Source organism: Rutidosis leptorrhynchoides, chromosome 1 (assembly GCF_046630445.1).
Source record: "Rutidosis leptorrhynchoides isolate AG116_Rl617_1_P2 chromosome 1, CSIRO_AGI_Rlap_v1, whole genome shotgun sequence".
Classification (NCBI taxonomy): domain Eukaryota; kingdom Viridiplantae; phylum Streptophyta; class Magnoliopsida; order Asterales; family Asteraceae; genus Rutidosis; species Rutidosis leptorrhynchoides.
Window position 1 is genome coordinate 615,956,640 of NC_092333.1, and position 19,533 is coordinate 615,976,172.

A 19,533-nucleotide genomic window follows, 5' to 3' on the forward strand; every position below is an offset into this window, starting at 1 on the left:
AAGTTCGAAGATGTTCGTTTGGATCTTCTTTTGGCGTACCACTATATTGGCATTGATTAGTTACCATGTGTAGGATTTGTCCTTTGATTTCATAATCCGGCGCATTAATGTCTGGCTTAATAATGGCGTGACCTTGGCCAGTGCGTGTGGCTCTCATTCGGTCTTTCATACTTAGAGGTTCTGTTACTTCCATAATTGAATTTGTTGAATCTGAATCACTAGAGGATTCTGATTTAACGGTTTGTGGTTCAGGAGGAATGATTAGTGGTTCAGGATATTGTCCTTGAATATCCTCCGGGTTTTCAATTTTGAATTCGGGTTCAAAAAATGGATTATCAGGATTTTGAGTTGGAGTACTTGGATTACTAGATGACGATTCTAAAGAAAAATCAACGGCGACCATGTTGGCTAGATGTCTTGATCTGGTTACAGGTAGTGAACGTATGAAAGGTGGTGAACGTTTTGCTCGGTGCATTCACTGAATATCCTATTAGTCATAAAAGATAAAAATTATATAAGTTATCAAATTAATAGACTTTTCTGATTTTGCCCACGTTTTGAATAGCCAATAGATGCAGCAGGTAGCCAGGACCCTTTAAATCGGAAGCCCATAACTCGTTACTAACAAATCCAACTATTACTACGAACCAGAAAATTTTGGATGTATATCAATTTAACCGCTTAAAATAATTTTTCGTCTTGAAATTTTAGAGAAGAAATAGAAAATTCTATGTCCTAGAAACTAGAGCGTCGAGAAATAAGAAAGAAAAAGAGCGCGTCGAAAAACGTCGAAACTTAAAAGTCTAAAAACTAAGAATTAAAAGTTGCGTCTAAAAGTATTAAAGCTTAAAAGGAATATTATATCCAAAACGGCACTAACTTAAAAAGTACTAAATTTTTAAAATGGCGTCGCAAAATTCTAAAGCACCTAAATCTTAGTCTAAAGAAAAAGTACTTAAGGGATTTTACGGCAAAGCCTAAAAATCTAGAAATAAAAATCACTACGGCAAAAACTACACTTAAAACTAATTACAAATGATACGACTAAAAAGGTACAATTAATAAAAGATATAAACTAAAAATAAAATTTATATAAAAATATTATTTTTATATTATTATTATATAAAAATATTAATCTATATAAGTAAATAATAAATACTAAAACTTAAAGTACAAATTTAAAAACTAAAACTAAATATTATTAAAGATTTTTCTAAAATTGCCACTCCTATGAATAAACTCCTACAAAAGGATGCTCCATTCATCTTTTCAGATGAATGCATCAAATCTTTTAATATTCTTAAAGAAAAACTCACTAATGCGCCGATCATGATAACTCCAAATTGGAATCTACCATTTGAACTTATGTGCGATGCAAGTGATTTTGCAATGGGAGCCGTTTTAGGACAAAGGATTGAAAAACGATTTCAACCTATTTATTATGCTAGTAAGATGTTACAAGGAGCACAAACGAACTACACAACTACTGAAAAAGAACTCCTTGCTATTGTCTTTGCTTTTGAAAAATTTCGTTCATATCTTGTTCTAGCTAAAACAGTGGTCTATACTGACCATTCTGCTCTTAGATACCTATTTTCGAAACAAGATGCCAAACCAAGATTAATCTGTTGGATCTTACTTCTACAAGAGTTCGATATTGAAATCCGAGATAAAAAAGGAGCAGAAAATCTCGCCGCTGATCATCTTTCTCGTCTTGAAAATCCTGAATTAGAAGTTCTCAATGAATCGGCCATACAAGAAAACTTTCCTGATGAATATCTATTGAAGATAGATTATAGTGAAATTCCATGGTTTGCAGACTATGCAAACTACTTAGTATGTGGATTCCTTGAAAAAGGATTGTCGTACCAAAAACGAAAGAAATTCTTTAGTGATATAAAACACTATTTCTGGGAAGATCCACATTTGTTAAAAAGTTGTCCCAATGGAATAATACGCCGATGTGTATTCGGAGATGAAGCTAGTCAAATCTTAAATCATTGTCACACAGGACCAACAGGAGGGCATTATGGGCCTCAACTCACAGCAAGAAAAGTTTACGATGCTTGATTCTATTGGCCTACAATTTTCAAAGATGCACACCTTCTTTGCAAATCCTGTGATGCATGTCAAAGGGCCGGAAAAATAAGTCAACGTGATGAAATGCCACAAAATGTCATTCAAGTATGTGAAGTATTTGACATTTGGGGTATTGACTTTATGGGTCCATTTCCAAAATCTCATAATAATCTCTACATTCTCGTTGCCATTGATTATGTATCTAAATGGGCGGAAGCACAAACTCTCTCAACTAACGATGCACGAGTTGTAGTCAACTTTTTAAAACGTCTTTTTGCAAGGTTTGGAACACCAAAAGCTTTAATAAGTGATCGGGGTACTCATTTTTGTAATAATCAACTTGAGAAAGTTCTCAAAAGATATGGAGTAACTCATAAAATCTCAACCGCTTAATATCCACAAACAAGTGGACAAGTTGAAAATATCAACCGAGCTTTAAAACGTATTATAGAGAAAACCGTAGGATCAAATCCGAAAGAATGGTCCATGAAATTGGAGGATGCACTTTGGGCTTTTGGAACAGCCTACAAAACTCCAATTGGAACCTCACCTTTTAGACTCGTTTACGGAAAAGCATGTCATCTTCCAGTAGAAATTGAACATAAAGCATTTTGGGCTTTGAAGACATGTAATCTTGATTTACATGAAGCCGGACGTCTACGGTTAAGTCAACTAAATGAATTAGAAGAATTAAGACATGAAGCATATGAAAATTCGTTAATCTATAAAGAAAGAACGAAAAAATGGCATGATAAAAGAATCAAAAGTTCAAAAGAATTTAAAGAAGGAGACAGAGTTCTTCTTTTTAATTCACGATTCAAGCTATTTCCTGGAAAATTGAAATCAAGATGGTGATGTTAAAGCAGAGGGGTACAAAATAGTTATATTTTTATTGCGAAATACTATTGAATACGATACAATTTTACACAAGTTATTTATTTATTTATAGAGTGGATATACCTAAACCTTGCTACAACACTTATAGGCAGTGTACCTAATCGTACAGTAGTGTAGTTTTTAGTAAGTCCGGTTCGTCCACAGGGAACTAGCTGAGTTTAACGCTATATTTTTAACAACTATATTTATATAAAATATATAATTATATATAGTAATATTATTATAAAAGGGGGTTTTTTACTGTTTAATGACCGGTTTGTCGATTTTAAATAAAGCGTAAAGATAAATGACGATAATATAAATGACAGAATTTAAATTGCGATAAAGTAAATTGCAGTAATTAAAATGACAGTAAATAAAGGTACGATGAAACATGAAATAAAAGTATTATGCTTATTTAAACTTCCGTAATCATGATGTTCGACGTGTTGATTTTAATTTATTACCCGGGTTAATTGTCCTTTGTCCTGCATTATTTGATACCTATTTGGTTTTTGTCCATAATAGTCCATCGGTCATAATTATAAAATGCTCGTTAAATTAACCTTATTCCCGAAGTCAAATATTCCAACTAATTAGGGATTCGAACTGTAATAAGGTTTTAATACTTTGTTAATAATTACACCAGGTTATCGACTGCGCGTAATCCATGGTTTTAATACTTTGTTAACAATTACACCAATTATCCTTGTATGTAATTCATCCCTGTTTTAATGAGATATGAATATTAATTTACCCACTTGATCAGAATGAATAATCAATTACCCAACCCGAATAATTAATTAAATAATCGTAAAAGATGTCGTATAAATGTCACTAAATAGGACATACATAATCATTTTAATAATTATTAGATTAACTAATTTGAAGATAGGTTTGACAGGTTCCAATGAGTTGTCGCTCAATTAGACGATACCCCCTATCTATTAATAGTCATAGTCCAATGTCCACAAGTGTCGGTCTTTTGTCCAAACCTTAATTATGGTACAAAATCTAATAACCCTGTCTTAATATTTAGTCTAACATCACGATTACTTTGGCTCAAATAAGCATAATAATAACTTAGTTACGAGACATTAATTTAATAAGGAAGAACATAGCTTACAGTGATTATTTATCGCGTAGCGTTACACGGACAGAATTTCGACTTACAAACTTACAACATTCGCTAACATAACCTTATTATTATTAAACTTTAATATTAAAATTATAATATAAATATAAATATATATTTTGAGAGTAAGAGATTGGAAAAGGGGGTCTTTTTACTCGCAGAAAACTGCGAATTTATAGAATGTGGCCTGCTACAGTAACTCATGCGGTCGCATGAGGTTTTATTGCAAATCTCATGCACTCGCATGGGCTCATGCACTCGCATGAGTTTTATGCCTATTTCCCATGCGATCGCATGGCCGTCAGATCCAGCTCACATATTTTTTGTTTGCTAGTTTGTCGACGTTATTTAATATAATATATAATATATAAATAATTTATATAATTATTTAAATATTATATTATATTCTTGTGCATAGTTGACTTGTAATTTTAGCTCCGTTGCATCGCGCGTTGATAGTTGGCTCCGGTCCCGGTTCCGATTTTTCGAACGTCCTTTCGTATAATTTAATATCTTGTACTTTGCATTGTGCGGCTCGTACTCTTGTAATTTTGAGACGTTTCTCATCAATAAATTGAACCACTTGAATTATATCTTGTACATTTGAGCTTTTTGGTCATTTGCGTCTTCAAATCGTCGTTTTCTTCTTTTGTCTTCGTACTTATTTATTTAAACGAATATTACATAAAAATAGAACAATTGCAACTAAAAGCTTTACATATTGGAAGGATATTGATACTAAATATATGTTCCTTTTTAGCATTATCAAATATCCCCACACTTGAACGTTGCTTGTCCTCAAGCAATACAGAATTTGAAATTAAATCACACTTCACTCGAATCACTTTTTTATTTTCACACTTTATACATCAGTGATTTTGATACGGCGGTATGAACAATGATAGTAACGTTGTGGTTTACAGTCCCACATGACTATAAAAATTTAGATCCTTTAGGAAATTGAATCTTTATGAAAACATTTGATCTTTTAAAATTTCAATCTAGCTTTTACCCTAGATAAGTTTTCCGGAATAACCCTTCACCGGTGTTTGTGAAATTGTTTTTGTGGGTTTTGTGGGTTTCAGATTTGAAAATTTTATCTCAAAACTTGCGGTTTTTTGTCACCCATTTGCTAACCTTGTATTGGGAAAGCAACACGTCCAGTTTACTTGCTCCGTATATTACCTTTCGGTAAACTACCATCCGGTTGTAAAGGAAAGCGTTGAACAAGAAACTGTTAAGGCAATGTCCCGTGATATGCTTTTGATTATGGTCTATAACGTGTCGGATGCAATTACTATCCTTTGTATGAGCAATAGTAAAGATCACCCTATAGTTTTTCAGTCTGGCACAAGGTCCTTTCTTCGACCATGCTATGCAACCACCGTTCTTACGGTTGACACCCGAATTGGTTCAGGTGACCTAATGAATTTCGGTGAATTCTTAGGATTTTACGTTCAATGCTAATGAACGCATTGAAAATAGGTTTTCAGAAAACAAATCGGTTTGTAATTTTGATCAAAATATTTTCTCGTTCAAGCTCGAGTTTAGATATCATCGAATTCCATGAGTTTGTAATTCTCAGTCTTTAAAGTCAATCTCAAGGATTGAGTAATATCAGGCTTAAATGCTGATTTTTAATCTTTAAGGAGATTATCCTTTTCTGGGGGTCTGATTCATTAGTCTTATCAAGCTAATTTGCACGGCGCCCTCCCCATTTTACGAGACAGACCCTCTCATGGTTAGGATAAATCTGACCACTTGGCGACCCTGTTTGATGCTGAGGTCCGTGGATTTCCTGCTGATTTTAGAGATGACTTTTCTAGATTTTTCGTCAACCTACAGCTGGTCTGGACGACAACTTTCTGACCAAAATCAAGAAGCGCGTGTCTTTTTCGGAAGACTTTACTTCCTTTTAATGATGGAATTGATTCATCGTGTAGATCCATCTTTCTTTCATCTTTATTACAATAAACCGGGTAAAATAGTTAATTTAGTCTAAAATAAAAGCATCTGCAATAACTTTACAGGAACATGTGATAGATAGTTTTTAATTGAATAACTTGGTACATTCTCCCCACACTTGGCTTTTATTTATTTTTTCTTTGCCTTTTTATTCTCTTCTATTCCATTTTAAATGAATTCAAGTGTTTTGGGTTGTTTCTCCATTTATGTTCTCTCCGAGGTAACAATAATTTCGGTATTAACACCTAGTTTTATCGTTCATAAATATGTATAAACATGATTTTGAATTCATTTAGTTGAAAATTTTTCAAATTTTTACAAAATTTGGCAATTAAACTAAGTGTAAACCCGAGAGAATTTATAACCCTTCCCCACACTTGAGATCATGCAATGCCCTCATTTGCATGAAATCAGACTATAATTATAAATTCATGAGAGTGATTAGTGTAGAAAAGTGATTAAAAATACCGAGTTTGCAAACATATTATTTTATATCACATTTGATATTTTTCGTCTTGTTGTCAAAATTAGTAGCTTTTGCTGAACTTAATGACAGTCTTTGAAAATGGGCTGTTTTACCCTGTTTTGTACATAAGATAAACTACAAACATATATATATATATATATATATATATATATATATATATATATATATATAAACCTTTATTTATTAAAACAATTTTAATGAATAATTTTTTTTAAAATTTTGTTTCCTTTTACTTTAGGTAGTTTCGGTATGTTTACCTAGTCCGTCCCTCGACAAAATTTAAAATTTGTCGTTTTTAAAGCGATTGTTTTAAAAGCAAAGATTTTTGGGTTTTTTAATTTTTTTTGGTATACTTTAGATCAATAATATTAAAAATAATGATAACAAAATTTTTCGCCCCGCCCTCGGGTAAAGCAATTTCGGTTCCATGACCTAGTCTTCAACATACGACGAATTTTAGAAATTATTTTTTTAAACTTAATGAAATAAAGTAATTTTTGTTTTTAAATTCACATAAAAAATTAATTTTAAAAAACATATTAATTTCATACAAAACCTACAAAAAAAAAAAAAAAATTCAGAATGGGGGGAGAAAACTAGTTCTTTAGTGTCTGCTAGCGGAAAAGACCAATCAGATTCCATTCTCGGAACTACACGAGAACAGAACAACTAACTCTAGACAGTATTTTCTTTTTAGAACATTTGAATCTCCCCACACTTAGGTAGCTGTGGTGTCGAAATTGTGATTAACTTCATTGTCAATTTCTTTTGGACCATAATCAACTTGCATATCTGTGACTTTTGCTTTAAGCCATTGGTCGAATTCCTGTGTAATATCCACAAATTCAACTAGTTTCTCCTTTTCTTTAGGCGATAGATTGGATACTAACCGGTTACATAACTTAAAGTTTCCCTTGGTTCTAGCATCGCGAATCCGTTTAATAAGTTTCTTCATTGAACTGTTAATAACGGAGTCATTTAATTTCGTATCAACAACGGGGTTCTTTGTTATCAAGTCATCATTAGGTGTTACTTCATCTTCCCCACACTTAGGCATTTTATTATTGTTAAGCACTACCGTTGGAGTTGGTAAAACAACATGGTTCTTACCAATCATTTTTGTTGGTTCAACGGTTTTGGTTGGTGGAGATTTAGACTTTCGACTCACAAAGGTGATCAATTTTTCACCATCACTAAGTGTCATTCTACCCTCTCTTACATCAAATAATGCCCTGGTGGACACTAAGAATGGTCGACCTAAAATTAGAGGAATGTTTGAGTCCTCTTCTATGTCAATGACAATGAATTCGACTAAAAAGGTTAAATTACCCACTTGAACGGGTAGTTTGTCAGCAATTCCAACTGGGTGCCTAATGGTTTGATCAAAGAGTCGGACACTCATCTCTGTTGGACTTAACTCACTTACTCCTAATCTCTTATATAATGAAAGAGGCATAACACTTATACTTGCACCTAAATCTGCTAGTGCATCATACATGACACAATCACTAAGTAGACAAGGAACAATAAATTCACCCGGATCACCCAACCTAGGTGGAGGTTTTGGTGAAACTGTCTTCACCCGGTTTGTCTTTACGGTTTTTATTTCTTGCACTTTCTTATTCTTCTTCTTCTTTCCAGGGGTATCACAAACTTTATTACCTATCACTTGCTCATACTCAACTCCTTTTCTTGGAAATGGGATGGATGGTCTGTAAGGTGCCACCACTGGCTTTACATACTCAGGTGGTGATGGTGTTGTTGTAACTTCTTCATTGTTACTCACATCAAAAACCTTCCCATCTTCGGATGCTAGTTTTTCAGAATTCATTGATACCATATTAACATTCTCATTTCGAGGATTTACTTCAGTATTACTCGGTAGCTTTCCTTGTTCCCTTTCACTCATCATGCTAGCAAGAGTACCTACGTGTTTTTCTAGATTCAAAATGGAAGCTTGTTGAGTTCTTAATGACTGATCAAACCTCTCATTTGTTTGGGTTTGAGATGTAATAAATTGTGTTTGAGATTCCATTAGCTTCACCATCATTTCTTCCAGATTTGACTTTTTCTCTTCGATTTGTTGTGGTGGTTTATATAAGCCAGGTCTTTGTTGATTGAAAGTGTTGTTTTGAGTTGGTTGGTTATTCGGACCTTGTTGGTTATACGAGTTATTGTTAGGTCCATTTGGATGGTAAAGAATATTTTGATTTCGATTGAAGTTTGGCCCTGGCGATTGATAATTATTTTGATAATTATTTCCCGGCCTTTGGTTCATGTAGGAAACATTCTCACGTTGTTCCATCGTTTGTTCATTGTGACAATCTTTCGTTAAGTGTGGTCCACCGCATTGCTCACAACTGATTCGTATTGCGTGAATATCTTTAGTCATCTTTTCCATTCGTCTCTCGAAAGCATCTATTTTTGTGGAAACGGAATCAAAGTCATGGCTAGAATCGGCTCTAGCCGCTTTAGATGAATGAAAGATATCTTTTTCCTGGTGCCATTCATGCGAGTGGGAGGCTGTGTTATCTATAATTTTGTTAATCACAATTTCGACACCACAGCTAACTAAGTGTGGGAAGGTTCGAATCTTTTTAGGGTAATATATATTTCTGTTAGAGTTAGATATTCTGTTTTCGTGTAGTTACCGAGAATGGAATCCGAATGGTCTTTCCCTAGCAGACCCTAAAGAACTAGTCTTCTCCCCCGATTCTGAATTTTTATTTTTTTTAGGTTTTACGAGATGAAGAATTCCTTTGATCTGAACCATGATCTAATGCAACACACTATGATTACTAAACGTAATAATAACACTTCCGAGTGAACTGGTATCATTCATAAGAGAAAAATGGACGGAGTAAGAAAAGAACTCAGAAAAGATCATCATAAGATACATTTTGGTAAAGGAAAATCAAAATCCGCAACAAAAAGAAGAGCACGACACCTTGAAAGATGTTACAAATGCGGAAAATGGTCACACGAAGGTAAATGTTCAAATAATCAAACATATTCAAATACCGAATTTGTTACTCTATGCAGAGAAGGATCGTTTATATGTTTAGAAGAAAAGATATTGAAGATTCGAGGTTATGCTTACGTAGCTATGGAGAACCAAATCACACGACTCTCCTATGAGTCGGCTAAAGCAGGTCTCTGAGAATTCTTTCTCACAGGTAAGTATGTACAGTTTTTATTTTTTTATTGCTTTTAACCTTTTGATAATAAACGCTGAATCGTTCGCTATAAAGTATTAAATTGGTATTCAATAAAATTAGGTATGCGTAACCGAAATTATTGATATCATACAAAAATTTATTACATCACTACGAAATTTACCGTTTATTCTTAAGGTATAAATATCTTTAATCAATCAACCCAAAATATTTCAGAAATTCGTCAGGAGTAAAACTAGGTAATATAGCTGAAATTACTTTACCAAAAAGAGGGGCGTATATTTTTGATAATATTTGATTGATTGAAGTGGGATAAAAGACCAAAAAGATTTTTAATTTTACTACGTTTTTAAAATTAATATATAAATATTAAATTAATATTGTAAACTTTTTAAATCAATATATTTAAGTTTGTAAATATTTGAAAAATTAATATTTTTAATATAAGTTTGTATGTATAAAAACAAAATATAATATAAATTTGGTGTGAATTTTTAATGATATTAATTTGAATTTTTAATGCATTTTAAATTTATGTCTGGTGTGAATTTAAAAACAAAAATTTACTTTATTTCACTAAGTTAAAAATATGATTTTTAAAATTCGTCGTGAGTTGAAAACTAGGTCGTTGAACCGAAATTGCTCTACCCAAGAGAGGGACGAGAACTTTTATTATCATTATTTTTAATCTTGTTAAATTAAAGTATGCCAAAAATATTTAAAAAACCCAAAAATCTTTGCTTTTAAAACGACGCTTAAAAAGTAACAAATTTTAAAACTTTGTTGAGAGACGGACTAGGACAACGATCCGAAACGTCCTCACTCCTAAAAAGAAATAAATTTTTAAAATTTATTAATTATTTGTTTTAAAAAGTATAAGGTTTTTATAAAAAAAAAAAAAATAAGAAACAGACCCCATGCTATCGCATGGGGTTCCTTCACAAAAACCATGCGGTCGCATGGTGCTAAAAAACTGGGCAGAATAAAAACTTCCAGCGAGCTGTTCTGTTTTACACCACCACACACATATACATACGAGCATATACACACATACACTCCTAAATCCATCAATTTTTCACCAAAATTCACCAAATTTCTTGCTATAATCCACTCTAATCATGAATTTGATAAGAAGTTTATCAAGAAGAGTAACAATTTCACCCCTAAACCTCTTTAAATTTGATTTTTAGTGTTCTTGAGCTATATTTTACCTAATTTGATTTTGTTAACTTCTAGTGTAATTAGAGTTAAATTGTTAGTATTTTATGCATGTATAACCAAGATTGATGCTATTTAACATGATTTGAAGCCAAAAACTTCAAAAATTTTAGGAATCTAGGGTTTGTGTTCTTGAGCAATTTGGGGCTTTTTGATAAAAACAGGTTATGGCCGATGTTTTTCATGAATTATTGCTAAATTAAGTAGTGTAACATGTTTAGGTAGCTAAATGATCCAAACTTTGATCCTAAACATGATTTTTGAGAATTAAAGTGGACTTTTTAGGTATAAAATTCATATATGCTTATTTGGAAAAGTGTAGAATTGTAAAAATTGTGAAAATATGTATAAGTTTAATTTTGATTGAACATGTTATTGTGTTTAATGTGGATGCACAAAATTTGGATGCACAAAATTTGTGTTTAATGTGTTTTGCAGAGATTTACTAATACTGATGGCGCATCATCATTATCTAGACAACCTGCTCCAGAACCTGAACCAGAAATGCAATATGAACCTGAACCGGAGCAACAACAGGAACAACAACAACAACCTGATCAACACGTTCCATATTATGATCCGCAACTAGAATATATTGATGCCTACGTAGTATTTCCTATGCATCCGATAGTACAACACCCAACGATTCATGAAGAACAGTTGCATCCTAATCTGAGGTTTGATCGAAGTTGGAGAGATTATCTGACATATCAAAGTAACAAATTCAAACTGGTAACGAAAAATGTAGAAGTGCCAAGGGTAATCAATTGGGAGCCTTTGAAAAGGGTCCAACTTGCTAACTCAGTTAGATAGCATCTGATCCAAAGGTATGGCAGCTCTTCTTTTCCCGATTGGGAACGTTTATTCACCATTCGTAGGCCTGTATATAAGGAATGGTGCGTTGAGCTTATGAGTACTATTTCACTTAATGTGGATGTAGTTAGGTTAGATGATAGAAGTTTTCTTAGATTTATACTTGGCCGTAGGATGTATAGGATGTCCATGCTGGACATGGACAAGGCTTTACAGATATATACGCCCGCTGAATTACTACTACCCGATTGTATGAATTTGATTTATCATGGTGAAAGGGTAGATAGGAATTTTGATGCTAATGCCGTCTGGAGGCGTATGTCAGATTATAATATTTTTGGGCGGGCAGGAACACACACCTACTTACATATTCACAAAGCCGAGCTTCGTATAATTCATAGATTTCTGGCTAACTCGATTACACAGAGAGGTCACAACAAGGAGAAAATGACCTTACATGATTTATTCCACCTTAAGTGTATTCGAGACCCAAGAGGCTTTGTTAATATCCCCTACTGTGTTGGTTTTTATTTGTCTAAAATAGTGGAAGGAATACAGGAAGGGGGAATAATAGGAGGAGGTATTTTTGTTACTCTAATTGGAGAGTATTTGGGTGTAGATAGGGATCAAGGGGGTCCACTCTTGGTTTGTAGGGAGCAGGATGATACTTTAAGATTGAAGGTCTATCAGGGTGCTAAGGTATTGAAGAGCAGACGCAATCAGGCAGTACCCTATGTTGGTCGTCATCCACAGGTAGAGAGAGGTTCAGATGAGGAAATGGAGGAAGCGGATGACATTAGGGATGTCATTAGGGAGGCTATGACTGACGTCTACCAGCGTATAGATGAGGTAGAAATGACAAACCAGGATAGACATAATCGATACGAGCAGTGGCAAGCCCGGAATGAGTACGAGCATTCTAGGCAACGACAGCATGATTGATGGGACTATCATCAGCGTCAGATCATGAGTCGGCTATCACCTCAGGATCACTACGTACCGACCCGACCCGCTTACTATCCTCCACACCAGCCCGAGATGAGACCACTATTTACTCTCTATGACCCTAACCAGGCCTACCAGTACACCTATCACCAACCATGGAACCCGACCGACGACATGAACTGGAACCCCTATCCAGATTGATATAGTTCCCGTTGGTGATTTCTATGATTTTTATTTTTTATTATTTTTATTTATTTATGTTTAAACCTATGATATTGTGATACTTTTATTGTAATGTTTAATATTTTTATTATATTGTACTAATATTTCATATTTGATTTGAAAGTGGGATGTTAAGTCCCATTTTAAATTACCATGCATGTTATTATTTGTATGTATGAATATTGTTAATTGTACATAACAGGGTAAAACAACACATATTCAAAGACTGGCATTAAGTTCAGCAAAAGCTACTAATTTTGACGACAAAACGAAAAACAAATGTGATGTAACAACAAGACGGAATGAACAAATGATGTGCACCATTTATCATTCAGCAAACAAACGCCAATTTGTTTGGAAACTTTGGTAAAATTTAATCATTTTTCTACACTAATCACCCTCAATAATTTAAATTGTTACTGATTTCTTGCAAATGAGGGCATTGCAAGATCTTAAGTGTGGGAAGGGATTAAATTCTTTCGGATTTTTAAAATTTTAACTTATACACTTGGTTACCATTAAAAATACTAGTAACGCAGTAGTTGTATTATATCTAGTGCTCTCTGATAATAGAGAACAGCCCTAGTCATATATACTGACTACTCAATTCTAGTAAAATTTTTAAAATTTTCAATTAAATGAATTCAAAATCATGTTTATACATATTTATGAACGATAAAACTAGGTGTTAACACCGAAATTATTGTTACCTCGGAAAGGACATAAATTGAGAAACAACCCAAAAATGTTAGAATTCATTTAAAATGGAATAGAGGACAATAAAAAAAAAGCAAAGAAAGGAAAATAAAAGCCAAGTGTGGGAAAAATTTACCAAGTTATTTAGAACATATATCACATATTTTGTACAAATAATTGAAGATACTTTTGTTTTGGACAAAATTAACCGTTTTACCTGGTAAATTGTAAGATATTTGAAAGAAAGATGGATCTACACGATGAATCAATTCCATCATTAAAAGGAAGTAAAGTCTTCCGAAAAAGACACGCGCTTCTTGATTTAGGTCAGGAAGTTGACGTCCAGACCAGTTGTAGAGTCTACGAAAAACCTTGAAAAGTTTTCTCGAAAATCAGCTGGAAATACACGGACCTCAGCATCAAACAGGGTCGCCAAGTGGTCAGACTTATCCTAACCGTGAGAGGATATGTCTCGTAAAATGGGGAGGGTGCCGTGCAAATTAGCTTGATAATACTAATGAATCAGATCCCCAGAAAGGATAATCTCCTTAAAGATCAAAAATCAGCTTTTAAGCCTGATATTACTCAATCCTAGAGATTGACTTTTAAAGATTGAGAATTACAAACTCATGGAATTCGATGATGTCTAAACTCGAGCTTGAAAGATAAAATATTTTAATAAAAATTACAAACCGATTTGTTTTCTGAAAACCCTATTTTCAATGTGTTCATTACCATTGAACGTAAAATCCTAAGAATTCACCTGGAATTCATTAGGTCACCTGAATCAAATCGGGTGTCAACCATAAGAACGCTGGTTGCATAGCATGGTCGAAGACAGGACCTTGTGCCAGACCGAAAAACTATAAGGTGAGCTTTACTATTGCTCCTACCAAGGATAGTAATTGCATCCGACACGTTATAGACCATAATCAAAAGCATGTCACGGGACATTGCCTTAACAGTTGCTTGTTCAACGCTTTCCTTTACAACCGGATGGTAGTTTACCAAAAGGTAATATACGGAGCAAGTATACTGTACGTGTTGCTTTCCTAATACAAGGTTAGCAAGTGGGTGACACAAAACCGCAAGTTTTGAGCTAAAATTTTCAAATCTGAAACCCACCAAACCTACAAAAACAATAAACACCAGTGAAGGGTTATTCCGGAAAACTTATCTAGGGTAAAAGCTAGATTGAATTTTCAAAAGATCAAATGTTTTTATAAAGATCCAATTTCCTAAAAGAATCTAAATTTTCATAGTCATGTGGGACTGTAAACCACATCGTTACTACCATTGTTTATACCGCCGTATAGAAATCACTGATGTACAAAGTGTGAAGAATAAAGAAGTGATTCTAATATTTGTATTTCAAGACTATATTGCTTGAGGACAAGCAACGCTCAAGTGTGAGAATATTTGATAATGCTAAAAACGAACATATATTTCATAGCATTATCCCTCAAGAAAGACAAGCTTTTAGTTGCAGTTGTTCTATTTACAAGTGATATTCATTTAAATAATAAAAGGTGGAGATAAAAGACAGATTCGACGAATTGAAGACGCAAACGACCAAAAAGCTCAAAAGTACAAAGTACAATCAAAGTGGTTCAAATTATTGGTGAGAAACGTCTCAAAATTACAAGAGTACAAGCCGCAAAACTCAAAATACAAGATATTAAATTGTACGAAAGGACGTTCGAAAATCCGAAACCGAGACCAGAGTCAACTCTCAACGCGCGACGCAACGGAGCTAAATTACAAGTTAACTATGCACATAAATATAATATAATATATAAATAATTCTTAAAAATTATATATATATTATATTTATTTATTAAAACATCGGCAAAAGAAGCAAACAAAATCATGTGAGCTGGAAAAGCAGGCCATGCGATCGCATGGCCTGGAAGTGAAAAATCCATGCGATCGCATGGCCCTGAAATTCTGGCCACATCTATAAAAGGCAACGAGTTCAGCGAACAAAAACACATCTTTATCTATCTCTCTCTCTCAACGTATAAATAAATATATATATATATATATTATAATTTTAATTTTAATTTTAATTTTAATAATAAGGGTATGTTAGCGAATGTTGTAAGGGTGTAAGTCGAAATTCTGTCCGTGTAACGCTACGCTATTTTTAATCATTGTAAGTTATGTTCATCCTTTTTAAATTAATGTCTCGTAGCTAAGTTATTATTATACTTATTTAAGCCGAAGTAATCGTGATGTTGGGCTAAAATATTAAGACGGGGTAATTGGGCTTTGTACCATAATTGGGGTTTGGACAAAAGAATGATACTTGTGGAAATTAGACTATGGGCTATTAATGAGCTTTATATTTGTTTAATTAAATGATAGTTTGTTAATTTAATATAAAGGTTTACAATTGGACGTACCTATAAATAACCACATACACTCAATCGAACACGATGGGCGGGATATTTATAAGTACTAATAATCGTTCATTTAACCGGACATGGGAATGGATTAATAGTTAATGGACTTATTAAAACAGGGGTGAATTATGTACAAGGACACTTGGCGTAATTGTTAACAAAGTATTAAAACCTTGGGTTACACGCAGTCGATATCCTGGTGTAATTATTAAACAAAGTATTAAGACCTTGTTACAGTTTAAGTCCCCAATTAGTTGGAATATTTGACTTCGGATATAAGGATAATTTGACGAGGACACTCGCACTTTATATTTATGACTGATGGACTGTTATGGACAAAAACCAGATGGACATATTGAATAATCCAGGACAAAGGACAGTTAACCCATGGTAATAAACTAAAATCAACACGTCAAACATCATGATTACGGAAGTTTAAATAAGCATAATTCCTTTATTTCATATTTAATTGCACTTTTAATTATCGTACTTTTTAATTATCGCAACTTCATTTATTGTCATTTACTTTACGCACTTTTATTTATCGTAATTTCATTATTGTCTTTTACTTTACGCTTTAAATTAAGTTGTATTTATTTTTAATAATTTACATTAGGTTTTAACTGTGACTAAAGTTTTAAAATCGACAAACCGGTCATTAAACGGTAAAAACCCCTTTTATAATAATACTACTACTTATATATATTTTTGTATTTTTACAATTATAAGTTAAAAATATAGCGTTAAACTTGGCAAGTTCCCTGTGGACGAACCGGACTTATTAAAAACTACACTACTGTACGATTAGGTACACTGCCTATAAGTGTTGTAGCAAGGTTTAGGTATATCCACTCTATAAATAAATAAATAACTTGTGTAAAATTGTATCGTATTTAATAGTATTTTGTAGTAAAATTATATAACTATTTTGTATACACCTTGCATAACATCATAAACCTCACGTTCTTCCTTGTCAACTTCGTCAAAGGAGAAGCGATTTTAGAAAAGTCTTGGATAAACCGACGATAATGACCGGCCAATCCGAGAAAACTTCGGATTTCCGTAGGTGTAGTTGGTTGTCCCCAACTCTTCACCATCTCTATCTTCCCCGGATCTACTTGAATACCTTCTTTGTTCACAATATGGCCAAGGAATTGCACTTCCCTTAGCCAAAATTCACACTTGGAGAATTTAGCATACAACTTCTCCTTCTGCAACGTCTTCAACACTTCGCGCAAATGGTGTTCATGTTCCTTCATACTCTTAGAATAGACAAGTATGTCGTCAATGAACACAATTACCGACTTGTCCAACATAGGTTGGCACACCCGGTTCATAAGATCCATGAATGCCGTCGGTGCATTCGTAAGACCAAAATGCATTACTACGAATTCAAAATGCCCGTAACGAGTTCGAAAAGCCGTTTTCTCAATATCTTCCTCACGGACCCGCATTTGGTGATAGCCGGACAGTAAGTCAATTTTAGGAAAATAGGTCGCGCCTTGGAATTGGTAAAAAAAATCGTCAATCCGAGGTAATGGATAACGATTCTTGATCGTCACTTTGTTCAACTCCCGATAATCGATGCACATCCACATACTACCATCTTTCTTCTTCACGAATAAAACCGGAGCGCCCCATGGCGAAGCACTTGGTCGGATAAAACCGTTCTCAAGAAACTCTTGGGTTTGATTCAACAACTCTTGCATTTCCAGTGGTGCTAAACGATAAGGAGTTTTAGCAATGAGAGTAGCCCCCGGAACCAACTTAATGCGAAATTCAACTTGCCTTTCGCCGGAACACCCGGTGACTCATCCGGAAAAACGTCTTCGAATTCATTAACCACCGGAATTTCACAAATGGATGGTGGCTCTTCACGAGTATCAACCACATGGGCAAGAAAAACCATGCCCCTACTATTAAGGAAACGACGCGCCCGTGCATAAGTGCATAATGGTATGAGTCTCCTTCACTTATCGCCATGAATAATTAACTCTCCCCCACTTGGGGTCTTTACATGAATGAACTTTTTGTGGCATGCGATATCGGCTCTATAACGATCGAGCCAATCCATACCCACAACAATATCAAACTCACCCAAAGTCATCGGGATAAGATCGATTTTAAAGGTTTCGGCACCAAACACAACATTACAATCTTTACACACATCAACCCCTAGCACCGTCTTACCATATGCTATTTCAACTTCTACCGGATGACTTAACTTAGCTAGTGGTTTGTTAAGCTTAGACACAAATCGTGGAGACACAAACGAAAAATTAGCACCACTATCAAATAGTATCCTCGCCGAATTAGAATTAACCATAAAAGTACATGAGACAACTTCATTGGATTGTTTGGCTTCATCATTGGTCATCAAATAATTTCGTCCCCTGGCCGTACCTTCCGCCTTCTCTAGCTTCTTAACTTGATCATTTTGCAATTCGGGACATTCCATCCTTCGGTGCCCTTCCTTTTGACAATTATAACAAGTGAGCTTTGGTGTTGAAGATGGGTTTGTATAATCACGAGCCATGTGTCCTTGTCATCCACAATTATAACATTTGGGTCCATAACCCCCGAAAGTACCCTTCTTCACACTACCGACACTCTCACTCGCACTCCTACTCTTTTTGTTGGAATGACTAGTAACTTCAAACTTTCTTTTGCCAAAGGTGAAGTCACTCTTTCTCGGAGCAAGCGACTCAAAACCCTTAGCTATGTCGAACAATTTATCAAAAGTTTTCACCGAGTTCCTACTAATCCTTTCTTGATAGTTATCATTCAAGGTTCGGTAGAAGTCTTCTTTCAACATATGGTCATTCCCAACATACTCCGGGTAAAATTGGGTCTTTGATAAGAAAGTGGACTTGAGAGTGTTCAAATCCATTGACCATTGCCTCAAAGTACGCAACTCGTCCTTAAGCTTCGAAAGATCGGTCGAAGTTCGATATTCTTTGAAAAACTCCACCTTAAACTCATCCCACGTCAAACTCATACTTTGTTCTTCGCCATAAAGTCGGATTTTAGCGTCCCACCATAACTTGTCATCACCCCTCATCATGCTACTACCATACCTCGTCTTCTTATCGAGAGGGCACTCGCTAGTACGAAAGGCCCCCTCCATATCGGAGATCCAACGAGCACTCTTGAGTGGGTCTCGTTCACCATCAAAAGTGGGAGGTTGAGCATCCTTGAAATTTTTATAGTGGAAGTCTCTCCTTCCAACATTATCTTCGTGAAGAACAACCTTAACTTGTTTCTTAACTAGATTGACTACTTGCTCGTCAATCTAATCTAGGAACATCTTCTTAACGTCCTCTGGAAAGGCCGTGTGACGCCTTTACATAATGGCCTCAACCTTGGCCGTGAACTCAGAGTCCTTGCTTATACCTCCGTTATCAGGATCGTGTCCGTTTCTCATCTTCATTCTATAAAACGGAATAAGTTAAACAACGAAACGAACGGAAATGACACATACATATACCATACCGCCTCATCTTGCTTAATACTTGT